Source organism: Zalophus californianus, chromosome 5, assembly GCF_009762305.2.
Source record: "Zalophus californianus isolate mZalCal1 chromosome 5, mZalCal1.pri.v2, whole genome shotgun sequence".
Taxonomy (NCBI): Eukaryota; Metazoa; Chordata; class Mammalia; order Carnivora; family Otariidae; genus Zalophus; species Zalophus californianus.
The window spans coordinates 82,797,114-82,824,548 of record NC_045599.1 but is presented as its reverse complement, the minus strand read 5'-3'; the positions used below and the strand labels follow the sequence as shown (position 1 = coordinate 82,824,548).

The 27,435-nt window shown below is 34.2% G+C and overlaps 1 long non-coding RNA gene and 1 pseudogene across 1 annotated transcript in view; one reads left to right on the top strand and one right to left on the bottom strand.

Moving 5' to 3' along the window:
* LOC113929275 overlaps window positions 1-24,405 on the bottom strand; it is an 86,275-nt gene extending 61,870 nt beyond the window's left edge. Inside the window, exon 1 of the long non-coding RNA XR_003522145.1 lies at window positions 24,311-24,405. This is a non-coding gene — a long non-coding RNA (uncharacterized LOC113929275). The remainder of the gene's footprint in view (window positions 1-24,310) is intronic.
* A 1,392-nt stretch (window positions 24,406-25,797) lies between these two features.
* LOC113929981 lies at window positions 25,798-25,998 on the top strand (annotated as a pseudogene).
* The last annotated feature ends 1,437 nt before the right edge of the window (window positions 25,999-27,435 follow it).

The following is a 27,435-nucleotide window of genomic DNA, read 5'->3' as shown; positions in this document are numbered from 1 at the left end:
CACAGGAATGCAGAGAGATAATGCCCATGTGAATGCATTCTTTTTCTTTCAAAACAACTATTTTTTTAAACAACTTGATGAAAAGAGTAGTATTAGCGAGAATATAAATGGAAAGGCAGAATGATTCCTTTTAAAAGGAAATTCCCAGATTTTATTTGTATTTTAGTGAGCAGACCTTTCTATGTCTAGTACTTGGTAGAAACACATAAAATTAAAATTAAATTACATTGTTATTTATCCCATTATTGGACTTGCAGTGTGCTGTGCAGATGACTAACTTCTGCGTTTGTGTGTATGTGCTTGGTAATTCATTGTTTTCAACTTTGTTAAGAATTATTTTCAGAGTAGCACAAACTACCAGTTTTAAACAGAAATTATCAAAATCATAGACCATCAGGAAAGCATATTTATTTGTTTAATATAGAAGAGACATGATGCATACTTAAAATGTCATCTTATCTTGGGGCATCTGGGTGGCTCAGTCAGTTAAGCATCCGACTCTTCATTTTGGTTCAGGTCATGATCTCAGGGTCGTGAGATCGAGCCCCGAGACAGGCTTCATAATAGGCATAGAGTCTGCTTAAGATTCTCTCTTTCTCTCCCTCTCTACCCCTCCCCTGCCTCATGCACGCATGAACTCTCTCTCTAAAAAGAGTCATCTTGGTATTTCAATATAAGTTAATTCTATGGCCACATATATACATACACACACTCTGTAAGTAACTTCCAATTTATGGTTTTATGATCAGAGTTTCTAACTAATAATTCAGACTCCAAACATATTGAAGATCTTCCCAAAGCACTGTAAATAGTAGTCTAAAAAGTTCTGTTGTCTAATTTCCCTCTGGATCTACATGTGCCCTGCCACATCATCTATGAACACTAAATACCACACATGTGTACAAAACATTTCATATATGTTAAAGTGAAAACGACACTCAATTTTTATTGGTAATCAAACAAATGGAAAGTGTGAGGATTTATTTTTACATTACAAACAGTCCCTGACTTACAATGGTTTGACTTACAATTTTTTGACTTTATGATGGTACAAAAGCAATAGGAATTCAGTAGAAAATATACTTCAAATTTTGAATTGTTATCTTTTCCAGGTTAGCAAAATGCAGTAAGATATTCTCATGATGCCAGGCAGCAGCAGCCAGCCCACTTTCCAGTCAGCCAAGGGATCACAAGGGTGAATAATTCATGCCCTTACAACCATTCTATACCAAAATGGCCATTCTGTTTTCCACTTTCAGTACAATATTCAAAAATTACATGAAATAGTCAACACTTTACTATAAAATAGACTTTGTGTTAGATGAATTTGCCCAATGTTCTGAGCACATTTAAGTTAGGCTAGGCTAAGCTATGATGTTTGGTAGGTTAGGTGCTTTAAACGCACTTTCGACTTATATTTTCAGCTTATGATGGGTTTACTGGGTCATAACCTCATCCTGAGTTAAGGAAGATCTGTGCTTGTTTGGGTGTCCCCTTACCTAAAAAGAATTTAAAATATCTGGATCTAGAATGTGTGCCACATGGATCCCTCAGTCATGATTTTCTACAGAATACTATACTGATTCTTGAGAAAGATTACCTAGTACCAGAAGCATTTCTGTAGGCCCAAAGGGGGTTTCTGTCATCAATAAAAGCAGGCTTCTGGAGTACTGTATTCACTTCTCAGTGGGGCCAGGCTTTTGTGACTTTCAGCCTACTTGGCTGGCCTGGCCCACTGTAGTAATCTCTATCAGAGACGTAAACCCAATAGTAATCTGTCTCATGCCTTCCTTCAACATAAGAAAATCATTCAATATAAGATACCAGATTAACAGAATGAAGGATAATAACTATATAAAAACTATGATTTCAATTGATACAGAAGAAGTATTTGACAAAATTCAACATGCTTTCATGATAAAAACACAACAAACTAAGAATAGAAGGAAACTACTTCAGCATAAGAACTGACATATACAAGAAACCCACAGCAAAAATCATACTCAATAGTGAAAGAATGAAAGCTTTTCCACTGATATCAGGAACAAAATGCCCATTTTCACTACTTCTATTCAACATGGAATTGGAAGTCCTATCCAGAGCAATTAGGCAAGAAAAATAAGTCATCCAAATCAGAAAGGAAGAATTAAAGTTATCTCTGTTTAACAGATGACACAATCTTGTCTGTAGAAAATTCTAAAGATCCATAAAAAAAAGGCCTAGAACTAATAAACAAATTTAGCAAAGTAGCAGGATATAAAGAAAGCAGCAAGCAAAACTCAGCTGTAATCCTATGTATTAACAATAAACAATCTAAAAGGAAATTTAAAAAAATAATTCCACTTAATAAATACTTAGGAATTAATTTATCTAAGAAGATGAAAGACTTGTACAATAAAAACTATAAAAAAAATTTCTGAAAGAAGTTAAAGAAGACATAAAAAAAGAAAAAGACATCTTATATTCAAGGATTGGAAGAATTAATATTGTTGAGATCCCAATACTATACAAAGTGGTATACAGAATTAATGCAATCTCTGTGAAAATCCTAATTCTTTTTTGAAAATCCTAATATTTTTTGTAAATAGAAAAATTCCCTCTAAAATTCAAATATAATTTAAAGGGACCCTGAATAACCAAAACAATTTTGAAAAAAGAACAAAACTGGGGCTTCACACTTCCTGATTTCAAAGCTCAGTATAAAGCTACAATAATCAAAACAGTATGGTACTAGCAAAAAGACAGACATATGCTACCAACAGAATAGAACAGAGTTCAGAAATAAACCCTTGCATATATGGTTAAATGTTTTCAACAATGAGATACCACCTCATATCTATTAAGATGATTATCAAAATAAAAAAAAAAGAAAGAAAAAGAAAAAAAATGATAGCAAGGATGTGGAGAAATTTTAACTCTTAAGCATTATTGTTAGGAACATTTAATGGTATGGCTGCCATGGAACACATTATAGTGGTTTCTCAAAAAAATTAAAAAGAATTACCATATGACCCAGCAATTCTGCTTCTGGGTTTATACTTTAAAAAAGTATACTTAATAAAAGTCTCTAAGAGATATTTATATACATATTCATAGCAGCATTTGTATAATAAATAACACACAGAAGCAACTCGTGTCTATCAACAGATAAACATATATGTAACATGTATTATACACGTACAATGGAATATCATTCAGCCTTATAAAGGAAGGAAATTCTGACATATACTACAACATGGATGAATCTTAAGGACAAAATACCAAATGAAATGGGTCAGTCACAAAAGACAAATGTTGTATGATTCCACTTTTATGAAGCAGAATAGTCCAAATCTTAGAGATATAAAGTAGAATGGTGGATGGCTGGGGGTAGGGGAGGGGAAAATGACAAGGAGGTTTTATTTAATGGGTATAGAGTTTCAGTTTTGCAAGACAGAAAGTTCTGGAAATGGATGGTGGTGTTGGTTGCACAAGAATATAAATGTACTTAATACCTGTGAACTATACAGTTAAAAATGGTTATGATAAGTTTTATGTTATGTGTATTCTAACACAATTAAAAATGGAAAACATGAGGAATTTATAAGGCAGAAATTGTCATAAGTACCTCACAATTAATTTCACTAAGAAAAATTTAAGGTAGGTTTTAGAATTAACGGATAGGGAAAGTGGCACAACATGCCCAAGTTCACAGAACTGGCAAGTGAGAAAGCTTGACCTGAACCCAAGCAGTGGCAATAGTGTCTGTACTTCTGCACTCTTAACAATCAAATTACCATCTATTCTTTACAATGCAGGTAAAGACAAAAAAAGCCCTTGTGTGAAAACTTTATTTTTTATTTTTGATAAGAAGAAGTAGAACAGTAGTTCTTAGGTCTATTATCAAAATGTCTTTTTAATGCCCCAGAAGATGTTGAGCCTTAGTTCTCAAAGCTGCTAACAATGATCAGGAAAGTGAACACTCAAAAGGATGAAGAGAAGGGCGCCTGGGTGGCTCAGCTGGTTGAGCATCTGACTCTAGGTTTCTGCTTGGGTCATCATCTCATGGGTCCTTTGAGCCTCATGTGAGGGTTCCACACTCAGCAGGGTCAGTTTGAAGATTTTTTTCCCTCTGCCCCTCCCCCCACTCACACTCACCCTTTCTCTAAAATAAAAATCTTTTTTAAAAAAATGAAAGTAAAAGAATGAAGAGAATGGTAAGAAATGAATGAGCAATGCTGAGTAGCAAGAACTGTGATTGTGGAATGAACTGGTCCTCTGCTTTTAGATGGAGTGGGGGCACACTGTGAATATGGGATTCACAACTGAATTTCTTTCTGAGGCCAGGGTCTATTTTGTGCCAGCCTTGGTGCTCAGAGCTTTCATAAATGTGCCTTAACTTCATCTCTCACAATGATTCTGCATTAGGGAAACCATTATTTATTTATTCCCATAATGTTGCTTTATATCATGAAGAATATTCCAATCTGAAAACCAATTTTCTCAAAACAATTTTTAACTTTGTATATTGTTAAGTAATGATTAAGCATTGTCAATTTTCTTGGACTTAGACAAATTTGGGCAAGCTATTTTTCTTGAAGTTTTGTTTGATTTAAACCAATTCATCAACAGGAGACACGGCTTTAGAAATTACTCCCGTGATATCCTTGTTTGTACAAATAAAGTTGATGTTGTGAGACAAAATAAATAAATAAATAAATTCATCAGAGAGTTTATTTTTTAAATTAATTCCCTTTATCACCAAATCACATTCTAATTTCCATCTCCCCACAGGAAACCCACTTAATGAATTTATACTATATTTTTAAATTTAATTATGTGCTTATAACATGTGCACTATTTTTTTCTGTGCATGCATTTTTCCTTCTGGAAACTACTTTCCCTTTAGTTATGAGAAAAAAATATTCTCTTTACACCAGAGAATGGACACAGTTTTACAGCAAATTAGTTACATCTTGGTGCCCCTGTTTACCGTGTTCTTTCTAGAGCATTTAAAATGTGCCACTTTTCACTGATGGGCCACCTGGACCTTATTACTTTGCTCAATCCAACACTTTCACTTTAGCCTGCCATTCTTCTCCAAGACCTGTCAGTGTGTGTCTTGTATGTGTGAAGTGTATTTTTTTTCCGCAGATGCCAGTAATGTGTTTGCTCTTATTCAGCAAGTCAATATAACTAAAACAATAGTTGTTGATACATTTAAATTTGAAATTTCCATCAAACTGTGTAAATGCTTGCCTATCATTTGTCATGATCAGTATCCACAGGCACTCGAGGGAAAATAGTTCAATCATCACAATTAACACTATTAATCCACTGTCATATTTGAACCTGTAGTGTGCTGACTCTAAGAAAAATAATTATCTGTAAAATATATGCCAGAAAAAAGAAGAGCACATTACTAGAGGATGCATGCTGACCTTTTACCTTAGAGTAAAATGGGCTTATGATTTATTTCTATACCAATTAGCTAGAACTTATGAGAAATTGCTAGCCAATTAGGATAACACAGAAAAGTGACCTTAAAGGCTATTCTTGTGCTTTAAATATAATTCAAAATATTGTTGATAATCTATAAAACTCTGCTTTATGATGTAGTTAATTTAGGTTTCAAGGTGAAGTATGGAACTGAAATAACCAGCTGGACTCTTCAGACATAATGCCTTGCTTTTAAACTACCTTTGCACATTGATTTTTTCTGATTGGATAGGACTTTTTATAGTAAACATATATTTTATATTCATTAATTTTAAAGATTCAGTAATACTTCATAAGGTAAATTACTTGCAAAAAACACAATTTTGTAAAACCATATTGATAAAAGCACATAAACATTGTTACCAATCAAGTATTGAATTTAGTATTAAACTTTTAAGTTCAAAGAATTACACATTTTTCTTAAGTAAGTAAAAATACCACTACATAACTGAATAAAGAATATGTTTCTGGGGCACCTGAGTGGCTTAGCTGGCTAGGTGTCTGACTCTTGATTTCTGCTTAGGGACCAGCTTGAGATTTTCCCTTTCCCTCTGCCCTTCATATCCCCCCCAACCCCTGCAACGCACCCCGTCCCCCGCCGGCTTGAGTGCACAATCTCTGTCTCTCTCAAAAAAAAAAAAAAAAAAAGAATATGTTTCCTTTTGGAAACAAATTTAGAAGTAGTAAAAATTATAGTACATTATTTTCTCTCTAGATTTCTACCTCAATCTAACAAATGTGGTTGATAATACAGTTTATGAGATTATCTGCATCAGTACACACTTATCTAAATCACAAATAAATTGTCAGAAGGTAGTTTCTGTCATCAGCTAGAAAAGTGACAAAAATACCTAAAGGGCGGAAGAGGTTTAGAATCTTCACTTACATAAGAAAACTTTGATTTAGTTTTTAACACATCCTTTCCATTTAAACTAGGGGTCAGGGGGACAAATTTTTTTAAATTTTACATGAAGTGTTAATCTTAGAAATATAATTACTACATTCATTTACTTGTGGTTAAGAGCTGAACATTCTGAAAAGAATATGTGATAACCAGATTATTGATTTATGGATTTAGGGCTTGGTTATTTATACCAATAATCTGATACTACTAGAATCTCATCAATATCCTGTTAGTAGGAATAGGATATTTAATGCCCAAAACCTACTATTTGGTCACTTCCTATATCATTCTTCTTTTCTCTTCCCTACTCTTCACTATCATCCCCTCCCCTCTTTCTGCCTCCCTCCTCTGGCCTGCCCCCCTTCCCCCTTCTCTCTCTCTCTCTTCAGTTGAGACTTTCTACCTGTTATTCCTCCTAATTCAACTCTTAAGAGCCTAATATTTGGTACACGTATTGAACTTCTCATGGCTTAAATGTTGCCTTCTCTGTAAACCTTTAAAAAGATACAAAAATATTTTTCCCTCTCTTTCAACAGATTTTCCCTAACTCTGGCATAATAAGCATTGCATTTGCTCAATGTTTTGTATGTGTTTCCTATCCCTCTCCCTGACCCCTTGAAAGGCAGGGCTAATGTTTTCCTTATCATTGTATCCTTAGCCTTAATACAATTTGTGAAATACAGATTTGTAATGAGTGTTTATCTTGTAGATGAATACTTGTATTTTTAGGTTAATTTTCCCAGTTGTTCAAATAAGTTAATTTTGTTCTCTTTGGAGACTTTCAAAGGGGATAGTATAGGGTTAACACATTCTCCATTTTCAAGGTGCCAAGTCCATGTGGAAGGATAATATATCTAGGAGATGCTTTCCAACAGTCTTCTACAATCTTCTGCAACCAAGCCACGAATCTGAAAATTCCAACATTGGTCTTCCCAACCAGAGAACTTGGGAATCTCTTATATGCTACAGTTGAGTCGGGGAAGTACTAAAATTATGTTTATTTTTTTCCACCTATCTTTGGACTTGGGTGAAATGCCACTGAAGTATTTTGATCTAGGAGTCAGAATATAAAATGTTAAAACATGTAGTAATAACAGTAACTATAGCAACTATGAGAGCAACAAAAAAAACAACAATATTAAGATTCATTGATAGTCTTCCATGACTAAAATTGTTGATAGACATTAGGCATTTCTAGGGATTATAATTTATTTTTTATGAGTATGAAAATCCTACTTTTTTTTTAAGATTTTATGTATTTATTTGAGAGAAAGAGAGCAAGTACAAACAGGGGAAGAGGCAGAGGAAGAGAGAAAAGGAAAAGCAGACTCCGAGCCCAAGGCAGGACTCAATCCCAGGACCCCAGGATCATGACCTGAGCTGAAGGCAGATGCTTAACCAACTGAGCCACCCAGGTGCCTGAAAATCCTACTTTCAAGAAAATCTTTTGAGAACTTCACATAAATACCAATCTTTACATGGTTAATTTATAAGAAATACTACAGAGTACTAAATGGTCTTACTTGAGAAACTTGGGCAACAGGCAATAAATATATTGCTAGAATTTAAACAATTTTGATCATCATTCTCAATGAAGAATATTAGAAAGTGAAAGTAGGCTTTAAATGGAACGGTGGAAGGAGAAATAGCAATGAGATTCCATTTATAAATTATTTGCTGCCTGACAGTATACTAAGTACTAAACTTTTAAACATTTCTAACTTTATACTCAATGATAAAATGCTATTACTATGCCCATTTTATATAATAGGAAATAGGTAAGAAAGGGTAAGTAACTTCTACATTGTGACTCAGCAAGTTAAGTGTCTGGATTAAATTCAAGCCCAGTTCTGTCTGTCTGATTTAAAAGGCTATGCTATTAATTACTAATTCCTTCACTTTTCATAGTAAGATGCCTTCTCACTACTATGCCAGATATATTTGCTCTGCACTTTCCCCCTCACTGGGAATTGGCTGTTCTTCTAGATTTATTATTTAGTTGCTTAAAGAGGAAGGTAGAGAAAGGTTTGAAAGGTTATTGCAGTTTTGTGAGAGGACAGAAGAATATTTCTTCTGGGAAAAAAGGTAAGAATGTCTGAAGACCTCTTTTTTCCTTACTTATTTATTATGGATTGCATTCCTTAAACTTTATAAGAAAAAAATCTAGAAATAAAAACAACTACCATATATGGAGTACTCAGTGTGTGCCAATCACTATGTTAAATACTTTATATATATCATCTCAAATTGTTAAAACACTGCCTCAAAGTAAATGTTAGTTTCTTGTTTTACAAATGAGGGAAATAATTAAATTATCTGCTCAATGACTGCAGATCTAGGACTAGCAGTTGTCGTATCCTATAAAGAATGAAATGCCTACATACTCTACTCTAGCAAAGTAGAGGAAAAAAGATTGACAATATTGAGTGATGGAAGAATCTTACATCGAGGTAGAAAGAGAGCATCAGTAGAATGAGATGATGCTGTAGAAAGAAATGTTTTCTCTCTTGGATTATGAATTTGAAGTTTCTACAGATGAAGCAGTGACCCATTTTAAAGGATGATACTAATATACCAATTGATAGTGTACGTATCATTTAGTGAACACTTAGCATTCTTTACAATATAATCTCCATTCTTAGAAGAACCTTGTGAGGGAGCTGATGTATGTATTTCTAACTCCAGATTATAGATGAAGTAACAGAGACTTTGAAAGTTTCAAGAACTTGTCTAAAGTTATACAATTAATTGGTGAATAGAGTAAGGATTCAAATGCATCACTGGTTAATACCTTGCCCGATGCTAAGGATACCTAAGGAAACATCCTATTAATAATATTGTGTTAATGGTATCTTTTTAATAACCATCTATGAGTTAAGTATAAGTTACATCCAAAGTAATATGTCAAGTCAGAAAAATAGAAATTTTTAAAAAAGATTTTATTCATTTATTTGAGAGAAAGAGGGCATGAGCGAGAAAGCACAAGCAGGGGGAGTAGCAGAGGAAGAGGGAGAAGCGGACTCCCCACTGAGCAGGGAGCCCAATGTGGTGCTGGATCAGGACCCAGAGCTCATTACAGCCACTTAAACTGAATGAGCCACCCAGGCACCCCTACAGACTTTTTTTTTTTTTTTTAACTAGATAAAAGAGTGGCTATCCCTGGCTCACAGACTTTAGTCCCATTCAAGACTTGTCACAGAGACTAAGACCCTGTGCCCAAATCAAAAGCCGTTATCAGTTGGAACTCAGTGGAAAGTTGAGGAGGAATAGCTGAATGATTCTGTGACCACCAAGAATGCTGCTTATCCCTTCAGAACATGCATCAGAGATGGCTAGCTCTAGACCATCCCTTAGTTCTGAGATTGATTCCCAGGATACTGTGATATCAGAATCTCTTTTGCTCTGGAGCTGAACTCGTAAACCAAAGGCTATTATTATTAGTTGGAACTGGATGGGGCTGGGATAAATGGAACCTTAACTATATATTTATGAATGGGTTATCGTATCTCAGGGAAACATAAAAATCAAGAATTCAGTACATTTTTGACATTTAGTATAATGGGAAAATGTAGACTGAGTTTTAGAATAATTAAGGGAGATTTGTGTTTTGACATGCAAATATAACTCTAAAATGTTGATTAATGGACCAATGCCAACAACAGGGAGATCTCTAAAGGAAAAAAAAAGTACAAGAGTTTGCAGTATTTTTTATCAGTGACTTGGATCATGACATAGAAGCCACCCTTTTCGTATTTGTGGATGACAGATTTAGGAGGATTATCTAATATATTTCATGACACTGGCGGATTTCAAAAATCTTGATAGGCTTGAATGATGGACTAAAACCAATAAAGAAGAATTTGACAGAAATAAATATAAGATTCCCCATTTAGATTAAAAGCAGGTTACATAAACGTAGATTCAGAGAGTCCTATCTCAAAAGCAGCTCAGTGAAAAAGACTAGATGTTTAAGTTGGTGACAGAAGGCAACAATAAGACATAAATAATAAATTCTAGGCTGCTTTAATAGCCTTGAAAAAGTATGTAATACCTATATGGCAGTACTTTTCAATGTAGACTTTAAAGATCCATTATTGAATCTTGAATAAATTAGTGGGTTCTAAAGAGCAACTTATTTTATTTTTTAGAACCAAAAAAAAAAAAAAGAATAGGATAGAATAGGATTGATGGAATAAAAATTACAAGATCACATTGTTCATACAATGGAATAATTGGGGAAGGTCCAGGTAGAGATACAGACAGACTATATTATCAACTATAAGGGGGCGAGAATTTTTGACCATTGCAATTACTTTTGAATACCCAGTACCCAGTACACAGACAAGAAGAGTACATGGCATATGAAATATACTCAATAAATATTATGCCATGAAATATGATGAAAACTATGGCTCACGTGAAAAAGTTTAAGAGCCACAGCTTTCTGTCACTCTGCATCATCAAGACACTGGAGCACTGGGACACCCAAAAATTTTGTAAGGTATATTAATATATTATGGAGGCTCCAAATGAAGTTTATCAGGATGGAGCTATCTGATTTAGAAACCATACTACTGTAGAAACTATGGAGTAGTGATATTTAACCCAAAAATATTTTGGGACTACACAGATATCTTTACATGAATGAAGAACATTCAAGTGAAAGAACGAACATTTCAACAGATCTTACACAAGGAGGCACACTTTATTTATTTATTTCTGTGAGGGGGGAGAGAGGAGAGAGAGAGAGCATGTGAGCAGGGTGAAAAGGCAGAGGAAGAGAGGGAATCTTGAGCAGGCTCCATGCCCAACTCAGAACCCCAGGTGGGGCTCGATATCACCACCCTGAGATCATGACCTGCGCTGAAATCAAAAGTTGGACACTTAACCAACTGAGCCACCCAGGTACCTCTAGGAGGCACGCTTTAAAAAATTTTTTTATAAAAAATATTTCCAGTATGAAATTGCTTCCAACGCTTTTATTATTGTGGTGTCTTGATACTGGTATCTTTTAAAACAGATAAATTGCTTAATTTACAAGGATAGATATTGTAAATTCTTTCCTGAGTCTACTTAATTTTTAGTTCAATATTTTTTGGTGTAAAGATTATTTCTATATTTTCAAAAATAATTAAAATAATTAATTGGTTATAGTTGGTTGGCTGTGCTAAGATTAGTGTAACTGGTACTGCAAAGGAATCCAGAAAACAATTGCATTATAGTAACAATGTATTAATTAATGTAGCCACTTTCATTGTCTCTGAGAGAAAGAAAAATAGACCAAAAAATTTGTTTGTAAGGACCATTTTTATAAAAGAAAATCATCTATTTTCTTATAAACAGAATCAATTAACCTTCACATAATAGCTTAGATTAAATTGAATTAGATGTTCTTTTTAAACCCAACCCAAATTCTAATTAGATGGTCACTGAAATAGTTTAGCTAATTCTTCACAGAACATAAGAAACCCACTAAATTCAATGGGATTATTATTATTATTGGGATTAATAGATCCAGAATTCAACAGTTTCAACTCCAATGGTAAAATATTTTACAAGTAAATACAAAGAATTAATTTTTCCTCGGAATCAGATTGACATTTTATTATCATCATTTATTATATAATCTATACTTTATTATCATATTTTTAAAACCCAAACTAACAGTTTTCAAAATTTTTAGAATTTAGGGTTTTTTTTCTGATTATAAACAAAATATGCAATTTTTGTAGATAATTTAAAAATAGAAAAAGGACAAAAATAAATTACTTATCATTACTCAAAGCAAACCCATTGTTAACTTTTCAGTGTTTATTTGCAGTTATCTTTCACACATGTATTTTTAAAATTTGGGATTATATTAAGGTTAGTTTGTAAGCTATGTATTTTGTTCCAATGACCTTTCAGATAATTCTTATGCCATATGTTAAAAATAATATTTTTCTAACTATAAAATATGCACAATTATTGTTTGACAGGAAGTGTCCTACATTGTTACTATTTTTTCCTAAATGGTCATTTTTTCTTTCTTTCCATCCATGAATATTGTATATCTCTCATATATATGTTTATACATATATAAACCTATTCCTGAAGTATATATAATCACATATACATTTAAGTCTGCTTTTGAAAAGGACGTATATGTCCAACAGAATCTCTCCTGTTGCATTTCTTAATCAGTAAATTTATCCAAAAATATGACAAGATCACATTACTAAAATTTTTTTTTCCCCAAGAGAGAGAAAAGAAGGGAAGAAAGAACAATTAAAGTACTTTCCCAAGGGAAATAGTTAGACTCTGAATATTTTAAGGAATATGCAGCAATTTGGGGTTAAATAAAACCCTTCAGGAATTTATCAGTCTGTAAAATGGAAATGATAAAAGAGGGTATAAAATTCATCATAGTCTGAAAATCAACCTGAGATATAGAGAGCTTTTATTTTTAACTTTTACTGCTGTATGGTCATCTAAATTCTTTTTTATTATTATTATGATTTGTATTCCTAAAGTCACTTTTAGAGTGAAGTAACATTCTATTGGTTGAATATTGTATAGAAAACACAAGTGAATACTGGCAACGTTATATCATTTAACATAAGATGGCATCAGTGGTCTTGTGGTTTTCAAATATTTCAAATATTAAGTTAGAATTTCAGGTAACCACAGAGGAAAACACTGATTAAAACAAACAAACAAACAAACTCATCACAGATCTGAAAAAATAAAGTCATTAAACTATCCATAAATTAATTCTAGTACAGTCCAGGACTTCGAAAATGAGTAGCAACATGCCTTATTGAATTTGAAAAGAACTGAAAATCACATATTGTTCATAAGTAGAACTGCTTCCAAATAAAATTAGGATAAAGGAAAAGATTATTGAAATGAAGATAAGGAATATAGCTTGTTTAAAAAGTTATCCATGAGTAACTACCTATCTGTGTACTAAAATACTATCTGTTGTGAGTTTAATAGGACAATGATATTACTTGTCAACATTACAGAATAGTTTTAGATAGACTCAAGCAAAATGAAGGAATGAGCAACAAAGGACATTCAATTTCTCATTTTAACAGTCTACACCTGCAATTTCAAGAGAACAAATGGTAATATATGCTTGGCATTATTTACTATGACAACATCTCATAATGGAGGTGAGAAGGAGCTGAGAAAATGGTCTTGACTTACTAATGTGCTCAGAAACCACAACCTGAAATGAACAGAAAAATACAGAAGTCAATAATGCCAACTGGCTGATATCTCAATGGTGAGGAGAATCAGATACAATACCTCTACAGTAGTATACACAACACTAATAAAAAGGAATTAAAGGAAATACACAGAATTCTCAGGGAGTGAGCTATGAGGAAATGTTTCCTTAGTGTATCTTCTGTGCCAAGCACTGTTTTAAGAACTGGGGGATATAGTAATAAATAAGATTACTCTATAAATCCATCTTCTTATGGAATTATTTTTGGGTAGGCATGGGGCTGTGGGAGTGTAGAGGGATTTGGGAGTGGAGAATATAGCTAATAAACTACTAAATTACTACTTCAAAAGAGCAAACAAACAAAAAGGAGCAAGATAATTTTAGATAGTGATAAGTGGAGAAAGAAAACAAAATGGGATGAGAGTAAGAGCAATTTGAGAATTCGAACAATGTTTTAGGAAGTAAGGGTATTATAATTGATTTTGCAAGCATAGTCCAGATTAACTTTAAGAGCAAGCAAATAATTGGGGACCAAGCTCTGGGAGTAATTTAAGGTGGTAAAAATGAATAGCAAACTGAGTCACAAGAGTAGAAGCTGAGCCTTCTCAGGTAGGTACTAAATATATTCTAGTTCCTACTCACTCTTTAGAATGTATTATCCAGAGGCTGGGGGATATAGAATGAGAGTCACTAGAAATTTTGTGGAATTTAGGAGTAAATGTTAAAATACTGAATTTAAAATATCAATGATCAATGGCTTTATTTGCATATTCTAGTTTTAGTAATTCAACTTATTGTCTTCCATATTTCCATATTATAATCTAGGCACTGTACTAAGATTTTTCAAAAAAACAATGTGAAAGCTCTTAGGGAATTTATTAATCAGTATAAATGAACAATTACTAATATTAGAACAAAACAAATAGCATCGGGGAAATACATAGCGTTGTCAGTATTTAAGTGAGTTGTGATAAAGAGAAACTTTGAGATGTTCCATATTTGTAAAGATTGAAACATGACTTCTAAAACATTTCTGAAGTGTTTTATACAGTCAAATAGGAAACATGCTAAAAGTTAAGTATGGGCATTTGGAAGATTCATAAACATCAGTCACAAATGCTTTATTCTGACATGGGAACATGCACATGGGATAAAGTACGTTTTGAATGTTTGGAATATGTGGTCAAGTATAGGGTTTATTCTTTTTCTTATAGGAAGAATTAATAACCTAAAAGCATGATTTACTTACAAATGGATTTTAAATATTTTGTTCAAAATATTCAATTACTAACTTTGCCATTATAGTATCTATAATTAAGAATAAGGAATAGGAATGTAAAATCTAACACTTCTCCAAAGACTATTATATAACATGTTTGTGAAAATACTGCAAGATCAAATATTACATTAATAGGTTCTTGCTGAGGATCATTCTTATAAAATAAAAAACTTGTTCTCCTGTGAAAGAACTTGAAAAACAGTTCTGATGACTAATTAACTGATTAATGTGCTCTTTCTTTTCATTTTTTGACAATCAGTGTCCACAACTTAAAAGCCCTATTTATAAAAATTATTTCTCAAATTATAATTTTACTAAAAATAACACATAAACATAGACATCGTGGCGTCAATAATATCTCCTAACTTTTAATTAAATGTCCTATTTATGCAATTTTATGTACAATACTTACACTAATTAGATAGTTAGAATATGTGACTAGATCTCGCTGCTATATAATAAAAGACCTTAATGTATTTTAGACAGAAAAAAGGAAATAATCACCCAAGCTTTGCTTTAGGTATTTTAAAAAGGGATAATGGTATCTTAAAAAGAGATCAAACAATACGGAACAATTAAAGGTAATATTTTCCAAGGAATCTGTCTGGAACCAGTGTCTGTGGATACTCTCTTAGAAAACACAAAAAGTAACTATACCTCTTTTGCATACAACACAGGAATTCCAACATTGTCTGTAATATTATCAGTAATATTATCTCATAATGATTATCAGCCAGATTATCTTTGAAAACATAAAAATTGTGATGGATAAGAAACCTAAAGTCAATAAAGTCGACAGCAGTGACATGAGTTAAGACGGCCTTATATTTCTCTGGCCAGACAAGTTGGTCAGTTACCAATGTACCTCCTTTTTCCTACTACTTAAATCTCTGGAAAGCAGTGGTAAGTCAATTTTTATAGAACAATGAACTATGTTTTATATGACGATAGAGGAAGTTCCTGAAAGGTGGTCTCAAAATATCTATACAACTATTACCAACTCCAGCTGAAATCATTAGGTGAATGTTGATAAGGAACTTCATAAGAGATAGATTAGGCTGACAACTCTTGAATCTTACAATCATTCTTCACATCACTAAACTGAGATAATCTCATACCATGTATTACCCAATGTGGTATAATATGAATTATACACACTACAATAATATATTCTTGGAGGGAAAAAAAAACACAACAAACCTCTGAAACTAACTACCAGTCTACAGGCAATATGGAGGATAAAGGCTCATGTTAAACTATGCTATGAAGTTGTTAGCAACCAAATTCAGAGTTTGGAAAATTCTGGAGTACACAATTAAGCGGCACCAACTATTAAATGACATGAGAAAAAATATAAGTGTGGAATGATTCTAGAGTAACGGATATTTAAAATACATGAAAACCAAACAAAACATGTGACACAACTCATTTTGATCCCAATTCCACTATCAATTATAGAAGACGTTTTTGAGATAATCAAAAAACATTAGAGAGAGACTAGGTATTAGATGATATTGTAGAATTCTTGTTTATTTTGTAAGGTGTTAAACAAAATGTCCTTATTCATTGAGATATACACAGAAATATTTATTGGTGGGGTGATGCAAAGTCCGAGATTTGCTTACAAAGAAAACTGGACAAACACATGAAGAAAAAAGTTTGTGTATGTGTGTTATGGGGGAAGAGGGATAAATGAAATAATGGCAAAACATTAATAACTGTAGTAGGTAAAAGAGGCAGGAAAAGGACAACCCCACGCCCCCCCCCCCCCCCCCCCGCCCCGGCCAGGTCTCAATCTTGAAAACCTATGAGTATCTTATTATATGTCAAGGGGTAATTAATGTTGCAGATATGTTTGCTTATCAACTGACCATAAAATGGACAAATTTTCCTGAAGATACTACAGTGAAGAGGGGAGTGAATCAATGCAATCATAAAGGTTTTTGTAAGTGGAATAAGAAGGCAGAAGGAGTAGAAACAGGGAGTTGGCAATATGAAAAGGATTTGGCCTGATGTTGCGGGCTTATGACACCATAAGGCTGTAGGCAGGCTCTAGAAGCTGGAAAGACAAGAAAACAGACTGTACCCTAGAGTCCAGAAAGGGAATCTGTCCTTATTTTTAGCCCCCTGACATGCATTTCTGAATTCTGAAGAACTATAGAATAATATATCTGTGTTTTAAACCACCACGTTTACATATTTTTCTTTTACAGCAGCAATAGAAAAATAATGTACTAGGTTATCGGTATGTGGGTTTCATTATTCTCTTTACTTTTGTGTTAACTTGAAACTTTCCATAGTAAAATTTCAAAAAATACATTAATATTCTGAAAAGAATTTTCCACAACCAATTTTGTGATTAAAGTCCAGTATCAAAAAGCTTAAATAAGGATATATGAAATCTAACTTAAATAATATGATTAGTTATGAAGATGTTCTTCATATATAATCAAAGATGTAATTTTGGTATAATTATTTGAGCAATACTGTACTGTTAAAAAATAGGAAAAAAAAGAGCGCAGTGTCTTCATAACATTTCAGATGTCACATCTGTAAACACAAACTATATTGAAAACCACATGATGACATCACCAATTAATAGATCAGGGAAGATGGTACATACCTTTTTTGACCTTTTGTGTTAAGCTTTCACTGTTAATTTTGGAATTTTGCAAGTGAGGCACAGTTATAACAATAAATCCCTCTATAAACACCACATTTTTAGACCAAAAATCAAAGAATGATAACCTATTATTGTCTTAAAATGTAATTTAAAATTGTATTTTATTCAGCAGAATTATATTCACGTGAATATTTTTATCTGCCTTAAAGGGAGATGGTGACTTTCGAAGGATGGGGATTTTTTTTCTATCATCTGAAAAACAATTCCCTATATCCTCAAAGAAAATTAATTTTGTTTCAGTGCACTTAAAAAAAAAAAGACTACTGGGCACCTGGGTGGCTCAGATGGTTAAGCGTCTGCCTTCGGCTCAGGTCATGATCCCAGGGTCCTGGAATCGAGTCCCGCATCGGGCTCCCTGCTCCTTGGGAGCCTGCTTCTCCCTCTGCTTCTCTCTCTCTCTCTCTCTCTCTCCGTCTCTCATGAATAAATAAATAAAATCTTTAAAAAAAAAAAAGACTACTTCCCAGTACAAAGAAAATGAAGATTACTTAATGAAATCTTCCCTCTAAAAAAGTAATAGTAATAAGGAGTGCCAAGCTTTGGTACAGCATAGGACTCTTGATCTCTGGATCTTGAGTTTAAGCCCCACTTTGGGCTCAGAGTTTAATTAAAAAAAAAAAAAGTAATAAGAAAAGGTGACATAGAAGCAAATGATTTCCAGTGTTTGGCCTGTATATGTGATTCTTGTTCAATGATGTAACACTATCAGAGAGAGCACTGAGCTGATGGGGTTTTGGAATATAGATGAGGTTCAGTGGGGTGGAGTCTGGAGCTGACGACCAAGAAAGAATTCTTGAGACGTCTTTAGTGCAAAATGGTGGTTTTATTAAAGCATGGGGACAGGACCCTGGGGAGAAAGAGCTGCTGCACAGGGGCTGTGAGGGGTGGCTGATTATATACTTGGGAGTTGGTGGAGGTAAGAGAAAGGGAGGTTTCAAAAGGGTTTTCATATGTTAAAGAAGACCCTCAGGATACTCGGGGCCTGGCTACATCAAGCTAAGGTTGTTTTTCCCTCTGGCAAGGCATTAACATTAAGATAGTTGGGAGATTCCTGGAAGAAAGTCACACGTGTCCCACCCAGGAGTTGGGGGTGGAGGGAGGTTGCACGGTGTCAACTTGTGCTTTGTCCTCAGCTAGCCTTATGCTCCCTCATCAGAGCAAAGAGCAAATGCTTCTCTCCTTAGTCCATGAAACTTGCAAGAGGCATAATATTTCTCTTACATCAATAGTCCATTTCACTTATCATGTAAAAGAGGAGAGGGGAAGAGAGAATGTCAAATTAAGTCATGCAAAATTAATATGATGGTAAAACTGGACAGAATTTTTTCAACAGAGTAGGTATTGGTGAGACCCTATATTTGCTTTTATGGCAAAAATTAGAAAATGGTCAAGAATTACTTTGAGAGTAGGTATTTACCTCAACTATGAGCTAAAGAATCAATTGGGTTATTTCACAGCTGTTCCTTCACTTGTCTACACTATGCCTACAGCAACAAGTGCATGTGATGATTTTCCTATTATTTCCAACATTCTCTGTAATTAAGGTTTAAGGGTAGAGATAAATATATGAGTGTCTACCTCAGAAGGAATATTTAAAGTTTGTTTTTATGTCTCCACTAATCCTGTCCTGTACTTATCTTTTCCAGGGAATTACTAGGGAATTGAATTACTTTGCTTCTGAAATTAACCCTGAAGGGCTACACAATTCTTGGGCAAAACTGGCTGGTAGCTTATCAGCGTAGAAAAAGATACCAACCAAAGAAACTTCAATGTGCAAATAAAACACTGATGAATGAAACAATAAAATGGTGAGAAAGGCTACTTCTTATCCATGGGGAAATACTAAAGGCCAAGTGTGCTGAGTTTTATGCTAATATAAAATTGGTTCCAACAAAATACCCAGTTTTATAATCTAACAAATTGGTGCCAACTTATTTAAACAGTCTAACAGCGGGGGGGGGGGAGGGGGGAGGAATGCCATTCAAGAAACATCTGTTTAGAAGAAAAGTCTGGAATCATTAAAAATATATTCATTATAAGATAATTAGTAGGAATGAAATCAATACTGACTTGCCTCAAAGATATGATTTTAATACATATGGCAATAAACAGTGACTGCTGTGAATAAGGCTTGTCCTTCTTATGCTAAATTAATATCTGTATTATTTATTATTGAATGACATAAGTGACAGAAGACTCTCATAAGCCAATTCAAGATTAAGGAAAGTATTTCATCATGTTATATACACAATAAGAGGAAAAATAAAAGAAAGAGATTGAGGAAAGAGAAATTTAGACCTGTTAAAAGATAAACTGAGGAACATTAAAACTTTTGAGAGTTTATTTGAACAAAAATCTATTAGAATTGGGCAGCACCAAACCAGAATTTTCATTTCATAACCTTCAGGCATTTATAGGTTTAGATTTTAGTTTGCTTACATAGGCCATCATTAGAGTAATTTAACCATTCCCCTCATTTGGTCATCCTCTCATACATGAGAGATTAACCAAAATTTTGGTTATTAGTGCCACTCTCAGTCCCCATCAGAGTTAAATTATTCTTGTCTCATTGTGAAACTCACAGATTATGATGTCAGACTCATGGGAGAATTGTTTATGCTGTTCATCTCATTGTTCCTCTTGTTTCTGTTTCTCTAAGCACAGTGAGATCATCTGATGTACTGCTGATAGCTCTGAACATGCATTTAAGACCTTTGACAGACCATAACGTACCAGGGAGGCTACAATGGTAGTACTATTAGGGTAATACCAAAAGACTGACATGCACTACTCAGCTAGCGCTTCTATGAACCAAGCCTGTTGGTATCAAATAAATCAAAGAATGTAACTGAAGGGGTATCAAGTTGTTTTAGTTAAGTAGCTTGTTTCTTAAATTTGCTATAGTACCAGAGATGATCTAGGTACGGACGGAAGCATTTGCTATGGCACAGGCTCCTTGTTCAGCCAATAAGCATTTTAAAGCAATTCTATTATCTAAAAACAACCTTAGCAAGAAAGTCTAGGGACTTTTGTTCTTTTATGGCCTCAGCAGTAGATTCAACACCAGGATTAAGGAGCACTGTCTTCCCTTTATTAACAAGAGAAAAAGCAAGGAGCAAAAAGGCAAAAGGAATAAAGGTTTCATACTGGAAATGAAAATCTTATCCTTGATCTTAGGAGATCTATTTACCTCAAGATGTTTTCTACTCCTGGGAGGAAACTATTTTAATCTAGATCTCCAGCTGGTTCCAAGAGTTGGGCAGAGCCCTTCTTAACTGGGGCATGTGGACCCAAGGTTCAGGTTCCTGAAGCTTGGTTATTACCTGGGTAGTGAGGAGGACCTGGTATGGTCCCTTCCAAGGAAGTTCAAGGGCCATTTTTATTCTTAGTTGATTCCAAATCACAAGGGTGGAAGAAAACTAGAAACATTAGTTTGGAGAGACACAGCCAGATATTTGAGGAAACTAGAAGAATCTGGGATCCAGCTTGGTTTGCAGAGACAATGAACAGACCTAGAATCTGGTATCCACAAGATTGTTATAATTTTCTATTGAAACATAATTTTTTACTCTATAATCACCATCATTTCTATCAAAGATAATCACAGTAAGACTAATTTGTTTGCAAAATAAGTCAAGTCTCATTAAACTTGTAAATATCATTTACACAAGTGCATCAAGAATAGTGATGGACCACATAGGCTCTTTTAAAGTCTACTTTGCCGGAAATTTTCATAAGGTATCTTAGATTGGACTTTTAAAAGCCTCTCCAATCTAAGAAGTCAAGCCCAGAACCTGCCATCAGATTTCACCAGAAGTACCTATAGATTTGGGTGAATTCCTCTCCTCTTGTGGTCCCCAAGATATCCTAAGGTTACTGGGCCTACCAGGGAGTAACCGTTACTCACCTGCTCAGGCTCCCAGGAACCTTGTACATAAGGTACCAACATAGTTTTTCCAAGGGGCTTTTAATGGCTCCATTAAGTCAACCTTAGTTTCTCAAAATTATCTGGTCACATCTGATTTTACACATATTCTCAAATATGACATTCCAGTCAAGCCTTAGTAATATAACCAATGTTTCCAATTGTGTGTGTGATTTGGGGAAGTTATTAGAATGTCAAAAGGTTTGAATATTTGGCTAAATAGGATCTCAGATCATTATGAAACAATACTTATCTATTTAACTAAAGTGACAATAGAAAATTTTAAAGGTAAAAATAGGTTACAGTTGTGAAAAAAACTCAGTTCTTTTAATATTGAGAAGACTGGGTTTTCTTAAGTAATCAAAGACCTCAAAAAGACAATGTGAAATATAGTAAATTATTTTGGCAAGACACAAAATCTTTGCTTTCCACGTAGATTGTCCAAAAGGTAAAAAAACAGAAACAAAAGAACCAAAAAATTTCAAAATCTCTTATCAAGAGCAGACCAATGGTACAAGAAACCATACTCCTTTTTTTCTTTAAGAGGGAGAGAGAGAGAAAGAGATAGAGGCAAGGGGTAGGCAGAGGAAGAGGGGAAGAGGGAAAGAGGGAGAGAATCTTAAGCGGGCTCCATGCCCAGCATAGAGCCTAAAGTAGGGCTCCATCTCACAACCCTGAAATCATGATGTGAGCTGAAATGAAGAGTCAGATGCTTAATCAACTGAGCCACTGAGTCGCCTAAGAAAACCATCCTTTTAACAAAGAGATAACCAAATTCTAAATTTGTACCAGGGCACTTTTAATATTAAAGCTCATTCTTCAAAAACATAAATAAATCTGTTCCAATTTTAGTTATCTTGACCACACATAAAATTCCTTATCCAAGATTCCTTTTCTACAAACCTTCTAAACTTTTTAAATAATCCATTCGAGTTTCCTTTCATCCTTATTATTTCTAAGTAGTTTATTTGCATATATTGATTAGAATTCTGAATGCTTAGAATCATTTATTCCTAGTGGAAACTAAGAAATAAGCAATTGTGGAATGTCTGCAGCCTGTAGATTGGCAAATTTATGAGTACATTTCACAATTTCTAGAAATATATTTTTCTTCATAGTAAATTATTCAATGTGACACAAAACATGTTTACTAATAGACCCAAATATCTTTAGTTCCTCTGTAAAAGAAAGCCAAAAGTGAATAAATCTGTGTCCAGTAACTAATGTTTGAGTATTTTATCTTATTTGGAAATTATCTTGCTTTTCAGTGAAACCTAGGTGGAATAAAAGTATTGTATTTAATGCTGATATCTCTAACAACATGACTTGTTTTTATTAAACCAACAAGCTCATACTAGCTTTTTTTTTTTTTTTTTACTGAACATTATCCTAGATCACAGGAACTTGAAAAACATTTTGGTTAGTTTCTATATTTCTGAGAATATACCTGATTTGTATAAATGCTTATTTGTTTCTAAGCCAATTAAATAGCTTTACAAATTAATTTTGGCAATAACATCCAGTGTGAGAAAAATATCACACATCTATCTATAATTTACCTAAATAGGCATACATACTATTTTACAATATCTGCAAGTCTTATGAGAAAAACAGGGGACACATTGCTATTGGTATAAAGGATAGGTGGGTTTTGAATAGTTTCTAGAGCAACATTTGTAAAGACTCCATTTGTAAGACAAATACAGTTGTTTTTAATTCCCCAAAGAATGTGATTGCAACCTGAATGATATAAAGAAACTGATTCAGCCATCCAACTACATTATCCTCAATTTGCTTCTTTATACCAGGGAGATCTTCAACTAAGATGGAAATCAAAAGATTCCTATGTTCTTGATTTAGAGGTGCATTTGTTTGGAAGGTTTTAATAAATCCTTCCACAATGGCTTCAGAATGTTTTTCTTTCCCTTTGGGTACATAGTTTCATTTTAACTTTAGGGAAGAAGGCCTAAAAGTTCCTATCAGTTTCTGATTATCAGCTTTCAATCTGGCCAACATCTGACCATAGAGCTACTTTAAGAAAAAAACAAAAAGAAAACAAAAAAACAAAAAAATCTTTTGAATGTCTTGCCGGTTTCAGCCACGACAAATAGTAAATATTCCTAGCATGGACTCCCAAAGGTAACCAAAAGACTTGGACAATTTCCCTGAGAGGTGAAAAAGAGTGGTAATGAATAAGAGACAGGCAGGGCTAGGTAGGGAGAGATAGGTAGGGGGCCATGGGATCAGGCTCACAAAATTCAAACTGTGGGAGACGAAAGGAAACCAGAGATAAGGGAACAAACCAGACCATCCTGACCTAGGGGTCAGAGGTGGGGTCTTCTTGTAACAGCTACTCGTGACCAACGAGGAATTACCTGGATCCTAAAAAGGAAGTAAGCCACTGAAGGTGTTATCACTAGTCTTTACTCAATGGTGCTATCAATAGAGATGTTAAAAAGATTTACGTTCCCAGGTTAGCTTTCTATAATAGACCATCCCTAAAAGCCCTCAGTGGTAACCCTCTCGGGACCCCTCGCACTCCTCAGAGCTTTTTTCTGTATCCTTACTCAATAAACTTCTATCGCTTTACTCACTCTCCGTTGTCCACGAGACAACGGATGGTTGCCATGCCTAGTTCTCAGCACAAAACGAGACAAACTACAGGCAATAGCTGTCCCTGAGAAAGAAAGCACCAGGAACTAATGTTTTCGTTTTTGTTTTCCTGCCAATCTGCATTTGGAAAGGAAGAGACAACCTGAAATTTTATCGTCCTCTTTAGCTGGGCCCCACAGAGGTCTAGGAGCGCTGACCGTGTTAAGAATTCTTACCTTTTGGCAGCTTCTGTCAGTTTTCTCAGGTTCCCATCTCCAGGATGTGCTGCCAGTGAACGGCCCCAACAATTTTCACCTTCACCGGAAACGGTAGAGGAGGTCCAGTTTAAGTCGGACCCAGTCAGACCCCGGAAGGAATCTGGTTTCTATGTGGGACCCAGTCTGATCCCGGAACCAGTTCCCGGAACCAGTCCGGTTCTGTCAAACCCGTCCAGCCGTATAAAACCAGCCAGGTTTTCAATTCAGACCCAATCTGACTGTGGTGGTTTCTGGACCCAGTCTGGAAAAAGCAGTTCTCAAAGTTTGGAAAGCTCATAATGCAAAAGCTACAGAACTAGGATCCAGAATCCGTTCGACACTCACCCACCTGCTCCAGACACCGTGAGAAAGCGGCGTGCTCAAGCGGCCGCTCAGGTACCCAAGCCTTGTTGCTGTTGCTGCTGGGAGCCCTCGGGGATCCCCCTAGTTTCCTTCTTCTGATTACAGAACTGCTAAAAAAAACTGAGCCATATTAAAACTTTTAAGGGAGGTTTTGTTTTTGTTTTTGTTTTTAGCAAAATCTATTAGAATTGGGTACCGTGAGACGGGAAGTGATTAAGAGTGCTTCACAGATGGGGGCAGTTTATCAGAGCGAGCGAGAGCTCACAAGCAGGGGGAATGACAAGCAGAGGGAGAGGGAGAAGCAAGTTTCCTGCCGAGTGAGGAGCCCCAGGTCAGGCTCGATCCTAGGAGCCTGGGCTCATTACCTGAGCCCAAGGCAGAAGCTTAACCAACTGAGACACCCAGCTGTCCCATAGGGGAGAGACTTCTATAGAGAAAAGGCAGAAGCAGTGTAAAGAGATTATTGATTGGCCATAGCTTAAAGCCTAGTTAGCTGTTTGTGATTTGTTGTCCTTAGCATTTTGGTTCGGTAAACTCGAGGCATTTTACAGGCTCCCAATTTGGTTTGCTTACATACATTACCACAGTATTAGATTCACATCAGTCTAATGGCCACCTTGTTTAATTAATTTAACAGATAAAATTCAACATTAGTTCCCCATCACTGGCTTTAAAAGTAGGATTCCGATTTCTGCTTCAGTCAGTTCTAGTCTGAATAAATTTAGAGCAAGCAGTAAAGGTAAAAATATTTTTAACTTCTGGATATAGGTGACTGTAGTAGCTATATTTTATTTTTTGTTGTTTTCTGAATTTGGTCATCTTTCAAGAAAGAAAAAAGATAAGCGCACACACACACACACACACACACACACACACCAAAATGGTATCTTTATTATAATCACCTCTGTTAATATGTCATAATTTTGACTTTTTGTGAGTGAAATTGAAACAAATTATTTAAAATTATACTTTAGTTTATTCCATAGGAATAGAAATGTCATCAAATTAATAGAGGACAAAGGATGAGAAAGTACTTTTAAAACTGCTCATATTAATGTGTCAGTATCAGTAATTCAGTTTTTATTTAGAAATCCCATATAGATAGCTTTGCTCAGTTGCAGTATCGTAGCCAATGAGGTTTATCTGAGGCGCGATTATTGCTAATTGAAATTCCGTATATAGGCTCTATATAGTAGCAGTCAAAATGATTCTAATGAAGCCGGCAATGATTCTTCTTAAAAAATATAACTAACTAATATATACAAATGGGTTGTCATCTTTAGTTTTATAATTACATTTATGTAATAAAAGAGTATTTTAATATCCACATTGAAGGCTGCCTTTCACTATTAAGGATAGGTTTGATTCATATTCATATTCAAAAGTCTTTTGAAGTCAGGTCTACATTCATGTTACAAACTGCAGCTTCAGTGTCGGCTCCTTGATGGAAAGGAATGAGACTCTATTGTTCATCTTTCAAACTAGAGAAAAACTGGAAAAATAATTCACAAGTAAAAACTCATTAACTTCTCCTTGACTTTTTTAAATTGAATGATCAGTGGAGATCCAACATTTTTTCACCAAAATAGATAGCTTCATAATAAAAGAAAATGACTAATTGTCCTATGTTCATTAAAAAAAAGGATTGTTCTCATGTCCTTATGAATGTTCTATATTCGAACACTACTTTTTTTATTAGTAATACATTATATACATTATACATTCATTAATATTTTGGGTTTTTTAAACTATTTTTTACTATTTTTTAGTCTGTATACCGAAATTGCTCTACCAATCCCTATTCATGAAGACTAGGATATCTGCAACTTTTCACAGACTAGAACTATAATTTTTTATGTATTTGTCCATGACATATATAAGATAATATATCTTAATGACAAATATATAAAATGACACACACATAAAATATATGACAAATACATAAGATATATGCCAAATGTTTAAAAATGTATGAATATATAATGACAATTATATAAAATATGACAAATATTTAAAAATATATGAACAGTATGTATAAAAATTATGATTATTGATTTAAGAAAAATTCTTAGACATGCATTATTCAGTCAAAAATTTTAAACATTTTAAGATTTTTTTAAATGTGTAGACAACATTCTTTGGAGGCTTTGTACCATTATATTTTCACCAGACTCTATAGTAGAGGAGGAATGGGTTTGGAAGAAGATACAAATCTTTTTGAAATAATGAGTAAATATTCATCTAAGCCATCATAATGAGATGTGTCAAAAGAGAGGTTCAGATTAATGATATATAAGTGTTGGCGCCCTTAGCATATTGTTCATAATCAAAACTGTTAGGGTGGATAATGTCATCTAAGTAGATTAGCCTGAGGGGAAATGATTTGAGGTAAAGTTCTAATGAATTTCACCATGTATAGTTAGGCATAAGAGGAGGAGTCTTTAAGGAGACAGAGACGGAAAACCCATAGGTGTAGGAGAAAAAAATCAGGAAACTGTAGTGTCACAGAAACCAAGAAAGAACTCAAGAAAGAAGAAATGGTAAGCAGTATCAGCCAAAATTTATCCAGCATTATAGAAGTTAATGTGAGCTACCTGGAAAATTGTACAAAATTGAAGATAATGAGGGTTAGTGGACAGAATGAAAACAAAAATAAGGAAATTATGTTTTGATAAGTTGATATATAAAAATGTAGGATGCCATTGCAATTGTTACAGGATATAAATTTATATAAAGATGCT